This window comes from Bufo gargarizans, chromosome 1 (genome assembly GCF_014858855.1).
Source record: "Bufo gargarizans isolate SCDJY-AF-19 chromosome 1, ASM1485885v1, whole genome shotgun sequence".
Classification (NCBI taxonomy): Eukaryota; Metazoa; Chordata; class Amphibia; order Anura; family Bufonidae; genus Bufo; species Bufo gargarizans.
Genome location: NC_058080.1, coordinates 509,589,994 through 509,603,280, shown reverse-complemented (window position 1 = coordinate 509,603,280; position 13,287 = coordinate 509,589,994). Strand labels below are relative to the sequence as shown.

The following is a 13,287-nucleotide window of genomic DNA, read 5'->3' as shown; positions in this document are numbered from 1 at the left end:
TGTTTTTAACTCTGACTCTAGACCCCCCAGGTGTGCTGCAGCTTGACCCCCTCCCGCCCCCCCCCCACAACTTTTTTTGGGGCACAAGCATATATCTTTTTTTCTGCGTACGCTGACTGTGGCCGGGACTCTTAGCGTCCGGCCACTGTAAGCGCATCGCACACCCCACCGCTGATCAACTTCGGACGGTTGATAAGCGAGTTTGAATTAAAAAAATTATCACATTTTTGGGCCTTTTTTTATTTTTTTGTCTGTTAGGTTTAGGGTAAGTTCCCGAACACCCGTCCCCCCACACACACGCACACCAAATCATGTTTATCACACACACACACTCCCCTATGGCCCGCCGAATGTTCTAGGCGGCATATGCCCAGCTTGCCTCCGAGTCCAAGAGCCCCAGTGAGGACGAGGATGACCCCACTTTCCTTTTGTCATCCGCGTCCTCCTCATCATCTAGCGATGATGATGAGACCCCAAGGCGGCGGAGACGCCGCCAGGTGGAGCAAGGAGACCGCCATGCTAGGGACCCTGTGGCCCACACTAGTACGAGAAGCTCTGGGGCTCGTACTAGTTTTCCGGCCCACCAGTTAAGTCCACCAGAGCCCCCTACCGGTGAACTTGTCTGGTATACCCCAGAGCGTTTTGAGCCAGTGATTCCTGATTTTGTAGGCCAACCAGGAATCCAGATTTTCACAGTGGGCAATATCTCGGAAACCAAAGCGGCGCAAACGTTCATTTTTGCTGCACAAACCAGCACAAACGCAGCACAAACGAATGGTGTATTTCTTTTTGAAATTTAAAAACATGGGGTGGAAAGTGGGCGGGGTTTCAGCATATCAAGCGCGTAATATCTCGGAAACCAAAGCGGCGCAAACGTTCATTTTTGCGGCACAAACGAATGGTGTATTTCTTTTTGAAATTTTAAAACATGGGGTGGAAAATGGGCGGGGCTTCATAAAAATTTAACGCGCAATATCTCAGGAACCGAACCGGCACAAACGTTCATTTTTGTGGCACAAACCAGCACAAACGCAGCACAAACGAATGGTGTATTTCTTTTTGAAATTTTAAAACATGGGGTGGAAAGTGGGCGGGGTTTCAGCAAATCAAGTGCGCAATATCTCGGAAACCAAAGCGGCGCAGACGTTCATTTTTGCAGCACAAACCAGCACAAACGAATGGTGTATTTATTTTTGAAATTTAAGAACATGGGGTGGAAAATGGGCGGGGCTTCATAAAAATCTAACGCGCAATATCTCAGGAACCGAACCGGCACAAACGTTCATTTTTGCGGCACAAACCAGCACAAACGCAGCACAAACGAATGGTGTATTTATTTTTGAAATTTAAGAACATGGGGTGCCAACTTCACACAGGTATTAAAGGAATATGGAGATGACATTTCTAAATTTCACTTTTTCCGCAGATTTTCCATTTTAATCCATTTTTTTTATTACATCGAGGGTTAACAGCCAAACAAAAATCTTTATTTATTACCCTAATTCTGCGTTTTACAGAAACACCCCATATGTGGTCGTAAACTGATGTAAGGGCACACAGCAGAGCACAGAACAGGAGCGCAATATGGTTTTTGGAAGGCAGATTTTGCTGAACTGGTTTTTAGACACCATGTCCCATTCGAACCCCCCCTGATGCACCCCTACAGTAGAAACTCCCAAAAAGTGACCCCATTTTGGAAACTAGGGGATAACGTGCCAGTTTTATTGGTACTATTTTGGGGTACATATGATTTTTAATTGCTCTATATTATGTTTTTTGTGAGGCAAGGTAACCAAAAAATAGCTGTTTTGGCACAGTTTTTTTTTTTTTTTTACAATATTCATAAGGCTACTTTCACACTGGTGTTTTCGCTTTCCGTTTGTGAGATCCGTTCAGGGATCTCACAAATGGTCCAGAACGGATCAGTTTTGCCCTAATGCATTCTGAATGGTTAAGGATCCGCTCAGAATGCATCAGTTTGGCTCCGTTCAGACTCCATTTTGCTTTAGAGACGGACACCAAAACGCTGCTTGCAGCTCTTTACTGTCCCCCTGACGAAGCGGAGACACACAGCCTGACGTTCTGGCACACAATGTAAGTCAATGGGGACCGATTCGTTTTCTATGACACAATAGAAAACGGATCCGTCTCCCATTGACTTTCAGTGGTGTTCAAGACGGATCCGTGTTGCCTATGTTAAAGATAATACAAACGCATCCGTTCTGAACGGATGCAGACGGTTGTATTATCTGAACGGATCCGCCTGTGCAGATCCATGACGGATCCGCACCAAACGCGAATGTGAAAGTAGCCTAATCCCTATCGCTCGTCTGCAAGGGGCCTAAGCCCCACAAAGCGACTTCATGACTGAACTGGTCCTTAAAAAAGTGGGTTTTGGAAATGTTCTTAAAAATTTAAGATTTGCTTCTAAACTTCTAACGTCCCAATACAAAATGATTAATGTATAATAATATGGAAGGCACTCTATTCTCTGGTGTGGCATGAATTCATATATAAAGTATATTATATATTTATAAAAAAAACTGTTAAAGCCAAATCTAGTCTCAATATGTCCCTTAATAGATGGTGATTCGTACACACATTTATATAGCATGATAGTATTACCATCAATTCATGTTAGAAATCAAATACCATATAATATATATTTATATAAAATTCAGAAAACATATAAATAACTCCAAAATCGTTGCTTCATAGGTAAATGATTTTGTAGCTCTCTCTTAGATGGTCTAGCTACATAAACACATCCAGTGCCGTCTCTTTAATATACTGCGTTGATGACTTGCTGAAAAAACATCCACCATATGCAGTCCCGTTTGGTTGGCAACTGCTAACTGGGAACCAGTAAGATTGCTGAAAAAGAGTCCAAAATAATCCCTGCCCCCATTATCAGGACTTGATCACATTTCACCAGCTCTGAGGAGATTTGGATGACAAGACCCAGCATTCTAACGCGCCCTCCTTCCACCCAGTTCACACTACTCATCAGCGCACATACAGTTTGACTATGAGCGCCACTCCAGGGGGCCAATCACAGCGCTTCTAGCGCAAGAGCAATGCAGATGAGAGCTCTTTAGCTATTGGCGTATGTTTCAAAGTGTGATTGGCTGGTAACGTTTGATGGGCGGGGCTCCGGGCAGCTGGGCAGAGCTGTGCCCTGCTTGTATATTGTCGCAGCTTCCGGTAAACACCGTTACGGAACGAATGTAAGTGTAATAAGTTCTATGTACGGCGTTGTGTGTGGGAGTCCGCGCGCCTCTCACGGCTGTCGTGCCCGTGGCCCGGTAGTTGTTTGTGGGCAGTGCTGGGCTCCTACTGTACTGTGGAGGGCTCACAATTAATTGTAGAGTTGGGGAGGTGCTGTGCTGGTCCCTGTGACCGGACTGTACGGAGGAAGGAAGGGATGACCACCTTACTGCTTCGTAGGCGACAGTGGTCTGTGTGGTTTCAGGAGGGCTGCCCCCTGTGAGTGTGGCTGGTACCTTAGTGAGGAGAGTTGGTATGTATCCTGAAGGGCCAGTGGTGTCCATGTGGCAAGGGGTCCTGCAGTACATGGCTTTGAGGGGAAAGGGAACCCCTCCTTGTTGTTTGGGAAGGTCAGGACATGAGTGGTGTTCATTGGTCTTGGTAGGAATTGTGACACTGGTGGTCTGTGTTGTGGGTGGCAAGAGAGAGTGGCAGTGGTCTGCGTTGTGGCTGACAGTAGAGAAAGAGTGGCAGTGGTCTGCGTTGTGGCTGACAGTAGAGAGAGAGTGGCAGTGGTCTGCGTTGTGGCTGACAGTAGAGAGAGAGTGGCAGTGGTCTGCGTTGTGGCTGGCAGTAGAGAGAGAGCGGCAGTGGTCTGCGTTGTGGCTGACAGTAGAGAGAGAGCGGCAGTGGTCTGCGTTGTGGCTGACAGTAGAGAGAGAGCGGCAGTGGTCTGCGTTGTGGCTGACAGTAGAGAGAGAGTGGCAGTGGTCTGCGTTGTGGCTGGCAGTAGAGAGAGAGCGGCAGTGGTCTGCGTTGTGGCTGACAGTAGAGAGAGAGCGGCAGTGGTCTGCGTTGTGGCTGACAGTAGAGAGAGAGCGGCGGTGGTCTGCGTTGTGGCTGACAGTAGAGAGAGAGCGGCAGTGGTCTGCGTTGTGGCTGACAGTAGAGAGAGAGCGGCGGTGGTCTGCGTTGTGGCTGACAGTAGAGAGAGAGCGGCAGTGGTCTGCGTTGTGGCTGACAGTAGAGAGAGCGCGGCGGTGGTCTGCGTTGTGGCTGACAGTAGAGAGAGTGAGTGAGTGGCAGTGGTTTGCGTTGTGGCTGGCAGTAGAGAGAGGCGGTGGTTTGCGTTGTGGCTGGCAGTAGAGAGAGAGAGTGGCGGTGGTCTGCGTTGTGACTGGCAGTAGAGAGAGAGAGTGGCGGTGGTCTGCGTTGTGACTGGCAGTAGAGAGAGAGAGTGGCGGTGGTCTGCGTTGTGGCTGGCAGTAGAGAGAGAGAGGCGGTGGTCTGCGTTGTGGCTGGCAGTAGAGAGAGAGAGGCGGTGGTCTGCGTTGTGGCTGGAGGAAGAAAGTTGTGATGGTCTGCGTTGTGGATGGCGGTAGAGAGTGGCCTGGGTTGTTGCTGGGGGGAGAGTGGCGGTGGTTTGCATTGGGGAGGGTGATAGTGGTCTGGGTTCTTGATGGTGGGAGAGGGGGTCTGTGGTTTGCGTTTTGACTTTTAAGTGTTAGCAGCTGTAAGAAGCACTTGATTTAGTGTTTGGCCTGAAAAAAAAAATTTGTGTTTAATGTATAATGCTGAGAAATTAACTAAAAAAGTAACTTTATCATTTTGAATAAAATGGTGCCCGGATGTAGAACCTTTAAACTGCTCACTTTATAACCTTGTACAAGGAATGAAAACACGCATCCATAAATATGCTTCATGGTATTTCATGCTTGATGTAACTGCGCAGGCGGCACACTTCATGATACTTTCATTGTGAACTTTTTTCCTGATAATGCTGGCTGCTCATACAGGTCCTTCTAAAAAAACGGAATTAGACTTACCGGTAATTCAGTTTCCATGAAATCGCCATGACGGCCACAAGGAGATTGACCCATGACCTCTGTGGGGGCAGGAAACAGAGAAGAGGTTAAATTGCCCCCTCCCACCACCGCACCTCAGTGTTCCAAAGATATCAAGTGCCAGAAGTGTCCTAGTATTTCCCAGTATTACACCATACCAGAAAAATACCGGTGAAAAACAAAATTTCAACAAAAGAAGGGGAGGGAATGTATGGGCCGTCATGGTGATTTCATGGAAACTGAATTACCGGTAAGTCTAATTCCGGTTTTCCCATATCATCACCATGACTGCCACAAGGAGAGTTATAAAATTATTTTTTATGGGTGGGGGCAACCGCCTGGAGAACCTTCTGACCAAAGGAGAGGCCAGAGGTTCCAGACAAGTCCAAACGGTAATGTTTCACAAATGTGTGAATACTAGACCAGGAGGCGGCCCTGCATATATCATCCAGGGAGGCCCCTGCTCTTTCAGCAAAGGTAGTAGATACAGCTCTGGTAGAGTGAGCTCTAATATTGGAAGGAGGATCCAGATTCTGGTTCTTATAACATAAGGTAATAGTGTCCTTAATCCATCTTGCAATGGAGGATTTTGAGGCCCTGGATCCCTTATTCCTTCCAGCAAATTGGACAAGCAGACTGTCAGACTTCCTGAAGTCCCTAGTGGCTTCCAAGTATCTAATGACTGTACGCCTAACGTCAAGGAAATGAAATTTCTCTTCCTCCTGATCCCTGGGATTGTTGAAGAAGGATGGAAGTAGGATCTCCTGGCCTCTGTTGCGGTCTGAGGCCACCTTTGGCAGGAAACCTGGGTCTAGTTTAAGCACAATCTTATCCTCAGTGATGGTAAGGTATGGTTCCCTAAGGCCCCATGCACACGGCCGTTGTTCACAGCCGTGTGCGGGCCGTGGAACCGCGGCCTGGATCCCTCCTGAGAGCAGGAGCGCACGGCGTCACTGGTTGCTATGACGCCGTGTGCCCCCTGCTGCCGGCACAGTACAGTAATACACTGGTATAGATCGTACCAGTGTATTACTGTACTGTGCCGGCAGCAGGGAGCGCACGGCGTCATAGCAACCAGTGACGCCGTGCGCTCCTGCTCTCAGGAGGGATCCAGGCCGCGGTTCCATGGCCCGCACACGGCTGTGAACAACGGCCGTGTGCATGGGGCCTAATGGAGAGAGCCTGAATCTCTCCCAGTCTCTTGGCAGAGGTAATTGCTATAAGAAAGGCAGTCTTGAATGAAAGCAACTTAATTGAACAATCCTCCAACGGCTCAAATGGGGAACACATAAGATTGTTGAGAACTAAATTTAAGTCCCAGGTTGGGCTGCGGGACCTAAGCGTGGGTCTCAGTCTACGTGCAGCTCTAATGAATCGTTTGATCCATCTATGGCCTGCTAGGTCGGAATCAAAGAAGGCGCTCAATGCCGAAATTTGAACCTTTAAGGTGGATGGAGAAAGGCCCATGTCCAGGCCCCTTTGTAGAAATTCCAGAATTTTCTGGATACTGGGCCCCACAGAATTTGGATTCTCTTCGCCCGACCATGAGCAGAATCTCTTCTAGATCTTCAGTTATATCGCGGAAGTGACTTTTTTCCTAGAACATCTCAGGGTGGCTATAACCTGGTCTGACAGGCCCTGAGACCTTAAGAGGGAGACCTCAGGATCCAAGCCGTGAGCTTCAGGAACTCCGGATGAGGATGTAGCAAAGGACCCTGGTATAGGATGTCCCCCCTGAGTGGGAGTCTCACTGGTTCGTCTATTGCTAGCTTTAATAGAGGGGCGAACCAACTCCTCTTGGGCCAGAACAGAGCGATCAATATTACCGTGGTTCTCCCCTCCTGAATCTTCTGAATGACCCTCGGGATGAGCGGCAATGGAGGGAATGCGTACCCTAGATCCCAGCACCATTTTAGGGAGAAGGCGTCTACTCTCCAGGGATGGTCCCCCGCATTTAGGGAGCAAAATGTTTGCACCTTCGTATTTCTCCTTGATGCGAACAGGTCTATTGTAGGAAGCCCCCATCTTTGGGTTAGCATATTGAAGACCTCTGGGTTCAGTGCCCACTCTGTATGATCTACTACCTGTCTGCTCAAAAAGTCCGCTTCTAGATTCAGGGATCCCTTCAGGTGCATTGCTGAGATGGACTTTAGTTCATTTTCTGCAAAGGAGAAGATCTCCTCTGAGATACTCTGGAGTCTCCTTGATCGAGTACCCCCTTAGTGTTTTAGGTAGGAGACCACAGTCACGTTGTCCGATACGAAATCAGCACGTGAAAGTCCTATCAATTGCTTGGCGGCGAGAAGGGCTTCTCTTACTGCATACAGCTCCCTGAAATTTGAAGACTGAGCAGATATCAGACGCTTCCACGTTCCTTGGAAATAGGCTCTGTCGATTTTTGCTCCCCAACCGGATTGGCTGGCGTCCGTGAAGACGGTAATAGACGGTGATCTGATCCATGGGACTCCCTGGGACAGATTCCTCTCCTTCGTCCACCATGAGAGGGACCTCTTTACTAATCCTGGGATTGGGAGCTTGGAGTCCAGAGAACCCTTCTTCTTGTTCCAGTGGGACAATAGCCAGGTCTGAATCACACGGCAGTGAGCCTGTGCCCACTCGACAGAGGGTATACAGGAGGTTAGGAGGCCGATTAGGCTCATTGCTTCCCTCACTGAGCATTTTTTCCCCCGTTGGAAGTGCCTCACCTTGTTTATCAGGGACTGGATTTTGCTCTGCGGAAGAAAGGTAGACTGAATTACGGAGTCTAGAGTAACTCCCAGAAATCTCACCTTCTGGGATGGAACCAACATTGACTTGGGTTCGTTCACTATCCAACCTAGTTGAGATAGGCGGGACAGAAATACTTCCAGGTGCGACAGCAGGAAATCTTTTGAGTCCTGTCTGAGAGGGGCTATCATCTCTACCACAAGTTTGGTGAAGAGCCTTGGAGCGGCTGAAATCCCGAAGGGCAGTGCTATAAACTGGAAATGACGAATCCGATTGGAAGGGTCTAGGATAGCAAATCTTAGAAACCTCTGGTGATCTGGGTGAATGGGGACGTGCAGATAGGCGTCTTTCAGGTCGATCGAGCACATAAATGCCCCTAGCTTTATCAACGGTACTAAGGATTTGAGAGACTCCATCTTGAACATCCTGTAAAGAATAAACTTGTTCAGTTGTTTTAAGTTTATGATGGTCCGGAAGTCTCCTTCCTTTTTCCTTACTAAGAATAGGGTTGAATAGTACCCTTGACCCCTCTGGGATGCGGGGACCGGGATTACAGCACCCTTCTTCACCAAGTCCTGGACTCCTTGAAAGATATTTAGGTTGGAGAGTCTGGTAGGCAACCTCGTGATGACGAATCTTGCAGGGGGGAGAGAGGTGAACTCGATCCTGTAACCTTGCTGAATGATGTCCAGGGCCCAGGGATTTCTTGATGTTAATGACCATGGACCCAGGAAATCCTTCAGTCTCCCCCCTACAACGGCGTCATTGTTTGTCCTCGGATTTGGATTGGGGCTTGAGAAGGAAGCCCTTTCCTCTACCCCGTTTGGGATAAGACCAGCGGCCTGACTTGCCTTTCCCTCTAACAGACTTGTTCTGTCCGCCGTAGGACCGAAAGGACTGGTTCTTCCTAAAGGACCTTTCCTCTGGGAATCCCTTTTTCTTGTCGGCCGCCTTCTCAAGTATCTCGTCTAGGACCGGCCCGAATACATATTCTCCTGAAAAGGGGATGGATATCAACTTTAGCTTAGAGATTCTATCGCCCGACCAGGACTTCATCCACAAAGTCCGACGAGCCGCATTGGAAAGCCCTGCCTCCCTAGCACAGAATCTGATAGACTCAGCAGATGCATCTGCCAGGAACCCTGTAGGTGATTTGAGTAGCGGTATGGACTTCAGGATTTCCTCCCTGGAGGTCTTCCTGCTTGGGTGGTTCTCAAGTTCCCCTAACCACAGGTACATAGACCTGGCTACCGACGTTGCCGCAATGTTGGTCTTGATGTTAAACATGGAGGCCTCCCAAGCTTTCCTTAAAAGGGCATCTGCCTTCCGCTCCATGGCGTCCTTCAATTGGGCAGCATCCTCAAACGGCAGGGCAGTTTTTTTGTTAACCTTTGCCACCTGCACGTCAACTTTAGGGGTCCCGTCAAACAGCTTAGACTGAGAGGGGTCGAATAATAATCGATTTTTAAACTCTTTGGAAATCCCCAATCGTTTCTCAGGTTCTGACCATTCCTCCAGAATCATTTGTCTAATGTGTTCGTTTATGGGGAAGACCCTGGATTTTTTCACCTTGAGTCCCCCAAACATTTCGTCCTGAATAGAAACGGACCTAGGGGTCTCTTCAATCCCCATTGTTGCTCTGACTGCCTTTAGCAAGTCATTCATCTCCTCCGAGGAAAAATAAAACTTCCTATTATTTTCGTATATCTCCCCCTCAGAGAGAGATGGATCATCCTCCCACTGCATGGAAGTAGAAGCTTTATCGCCTGCGTCCTCGGATCCGGAGGAAATAATCCTGGAACGCGGACGCTTGCGAGAAGGCTCGCCTCTTTAGCCTGAAACAGATATGGAAATAGCGGTATCAGAAATAAGGCTTTGACAAAGAAAGAATATCGTGCCATAAGACAAGCGGATCCCCAGAGGGATACTTACAGGAGGCAGAGGGGGAGCATCCAGCTCCATAACAGTTTGTACCTCAGGACCTGACATTTCTGTAAGGTAAAATGCAGCTGCAGTACTCACAGACCTCAGATCAGCGTCCTATGGCAGCTCCCGCCTTTTATTCAAACTGCTCTGCTCCTGCGCTTTTACTTCCGGGTTGCGGCCGAACCCGGAAGTGACGTCACCGACGTCGGCGTGCGCACACGCCGGCCGCTACCAGCCCGACCCACAGGGGAGGAGGAGGAGGAAGATTGCGGCCCGGGAGCAGGCTCCAGACCAGCCGGAGCGAGTCCTCCCGATACCCCCCAGCCCAGCATGAGCACGCGGCCGCCGGCGGACTGGGGGAGCTCCGACGAGCCTCAGGTAACCAGGAGGCCCCTGGAGACAACGAAAAAATAATAAAACAAAATCCTATCTTCATCTCCCTGCTGCCGCAGGGAGACTCTTCTCTGACCCTGGCCACAGTGGGGACAGGAACACTGAGGTGCGGTGGTGGGAGGGGGCAATTTAACCTCTTCTCTGTTTCCTGCCCCCACAGAGGTCATGGGTCAATCTCCTTGTGGCCGTCATGGTGATGATATGGGAAAAATTAGCATATTGTGATAAAGTTCATTATTTTCTGTAATGTACTGATAAACATTAGACTTTCATATATTTTAGATTCATTACACACAACTGAAGTAGTTCAAGCCTTTTATTGTTTTAATATTGATGATTTTGGCATACAGCTCATGAAAACCCAAAATTCCTATCTCAAAAAATTAGCATATCATGAAAAGGTTCTCTAAACTAGCTATTAACCTAATCATCTGAATCAACTAATTAACTCTAAACACCTGCAAAAGATTCCTGAGGCTTTTAAAAACTCCCAGCCTGGTTCATTACTCAAAACCGCAATCATGGGTAAGACTGCCGACCTGACTGCTGTCCAGAAGGCCATCATTGACACCCTCAAGCAAGAGGGTAAGACACAGAAAGAAATTTCTGAACGAATAGGCTGTTCCCAGAGTGCTGTATCAAGGCACCTCAGTGGGAAGTCTGTGGGAAGGAAAAAGTGTGGCAGAAAACGCTGCACAACGAGAAGAGGCGACCGGACCCTGAGGAAGATTGTGGAGAAGGACCGATTCCAGACCTTGGGGGACCTGCGGAAGCAGTGGACTGAGTCTGGAGTAGAAACATCCAGAGCCACCGTGTACAGGCGTGTGCAGGAAATGGGCTACAGGTGCCGCATTCCCCAGGTCAAGCCACTTTTGAACCAGAAACAGCGGCAGAAGCGCCTGACCTGGGCTACAGAGAAGCAGCACTGGACTGTTGCTCAGTGGTCCAAAGTACTTTTTTCGGATGAAAGCAAATTTTGCATGTCATTCGGAAATCAAGGTGCCAGAGTCTGGAGGAAGACTGGGGAGAGGGAAATGCCAAAATGCCTGAAGTCCAGTGTCAAGTACCCACAGTCAGTGATGGTCTGGGGTGCCAGTCAGCTGCTGGTGTTGGTCCACTGTGTTTTATCAAGGGCAGGGTCAATGCAGCTAGCTATCAGGAGATTTTGGAGCACTTCATGCTTCCATCTGCTGAAAAGCTTTATGGAGATGAAGATTTCATTTTTCAGCACGACCTGGCACCTGCTCACAGTGCCAAAACCACTGGTAAATGGTTTACTGACCATGGTATTACTGTGCTCAATTGGCCTGCCAACTCTCCTGACCTGAACCCCATAGAGAATCTGTGGGATATTGGGAAGAGAAAGTTGAGAGACGCAAGACCCAACACTCTGGATGAGCTTAAGGCCGCTATGGAAGCATCCTGGGCCTCCATAACACCTCAGCAGTGCCACAGGCTGATTGCCTCCATGCCACGCCGCATTGAAGCAGTCATTTCTGCAAAAGGATTCCCGACCAAGTATTGAGTGCATAACTGAACATAATTATTTGAATGTTGACTTTTTTTTGTATTAAAAACACTTTTCTTTTATTGGTCTGATGAAATATGCTAATTTTTTGAGATAGGAAATTTGGGTTTTCATGAGCTGTATTCCAAAATCGTCAATATTAAAACAATAAAAGGCTTGAACTACTTCAGTTGGTGTGTAATGAATCAAAAATATATGAAAGTCTAATGTTTATCAGTACATTACAGAAAATAATGAACTTTATCACAATATGCAATTTTTTTTAGAAGGACCTGTACAATAAGGGCTCGTTCACACGAACGTAGCCTGCGCGTTGATGTATTGCAGACAGCATTTCTGGATCTGCAATACATGGGCACCGTTCCGTGTGCATTCTGCATCACGGATGCAGACTCATTCAATTCAATGGGTCTGGAGATGCGGAACGGAAAACTACGGAGTGCTTTCTGGGATTCTGTTCCGTACTTCCGTTCCGTAAAAAGATAAAACTTGTTCTATCTTTTTGCGGAACGAACGAATGCAGACCCATTCAAGTTGAATGGGTCTGGATTCATCCCGGTGGCCGTATGGAGGTTACCCGTGCATTGGGGACTGCAAATTGCGGTCCCCAATGCACGGAACGGCCCACCTATGGCCGTGTGAATGATCCCTAAGGAGGGGCAGAGTGTAAGCTCTGTGTCCTAGGCTCCCAGGGACCATGTGGGAGCGTCTGCTGTAAAGCTCCAGTAATAGGATCCTCATAGAGAAGGGCCATACTGTCTATGGGATCGCAGGAGACTGTGCTCAGTGCGGTGTATTACCAGAAGGAAATTATGCGTAGCCATTTTTTCCCCTCACCCACGACAGCACCACGAGAGAGGATGGATCCGCCCCCGAAGACAAGAAACCTGAGGTACAAAAAGGCGGAGACTCCTCTCTGCCTCCAGTATGGTTTCCTGTATGGTTTCCTGTCTTTGAGTGGAAGACTGAGGTTCGTCCTCCTCTAGTTCTGGTGTGGCACAGTGTGCGCGGTGGGGCTTGCAGAGGCGCTATGGCACTTGGGGCATGATGCTTCGGTGCGATAACAAGCACCAGTAAGCATCGCACATGCGGCTGGAATCAGAAGATTGGGAGGAAGGGGGGGGGTCTGCCTCGGCTCTGCTCACGTGATCACTGCTTCTGGGTTGAGAGTGAGGCTCAGAGTGTTTTTAAATGCACTTGATCTCAGAAGTGAGCTGCCGGCATTATTCGCTTTTGTGGGGATGCTGAGGACATAGAGTGGTCTAGTGAACGTGGTGGCACGATGGAGGAAGAAAGAAGGGACACAGCATAAGAACCAGTGTCCATCCCGGCCTCGGTACCTAGGAGTGGTGAGAGGCTTCTTAAGCCATGTATTCATGTCCATCTTCTTGATGTGGATTTATATTTGTTGCAGGATAAACCTAAGAAGACTGTATCTAAAAGACACCATAAGGAATGTGCCTTGTGTAGATGTCCCCTGGCGTCTGACAATGGGAAAAGATTATGTCAACAGTGTATTGATATGACGTTTGCAGAAGATTCGCCATCCTTTTATAACTGTCTACAACATTTTGTTTAAGCAGAAATAAATGCATCTTTGTCCTCTAAAAAAGCTGATACTTCAAAAGAACCAAAAATAAGGTAGAAGGAGTCAAAAAATTT

At 48.3% G+C, this 13,287-nt stretch overlaps 1 protein-coding gene across 2 annotated transcripts in view; it reads left to right on the top strand.

Moving 5' to 3' along the window:
- The first annotated feature begins 3,144 nt into the window (after nt 1-3,144).
- NF2 (NF2, moesin-ezrin-radixin like (MERLIN) tumor suppressor) overlaps nt 3,145-13,287 on the top strand; it is a 144,756-nt gene continuing 134,613 nt past the window's right edge. For both annotated transcript variants that reach the window (XM_044275278.1, XM_044275279.1), the window contains exon 1: nt 3,145-3,227. The gene's annotated coding sequence lies outside the window, so the exon portion shown is untranslated. The remainder of the gene's footprint in view (nt 3,228-13,287) is intronic.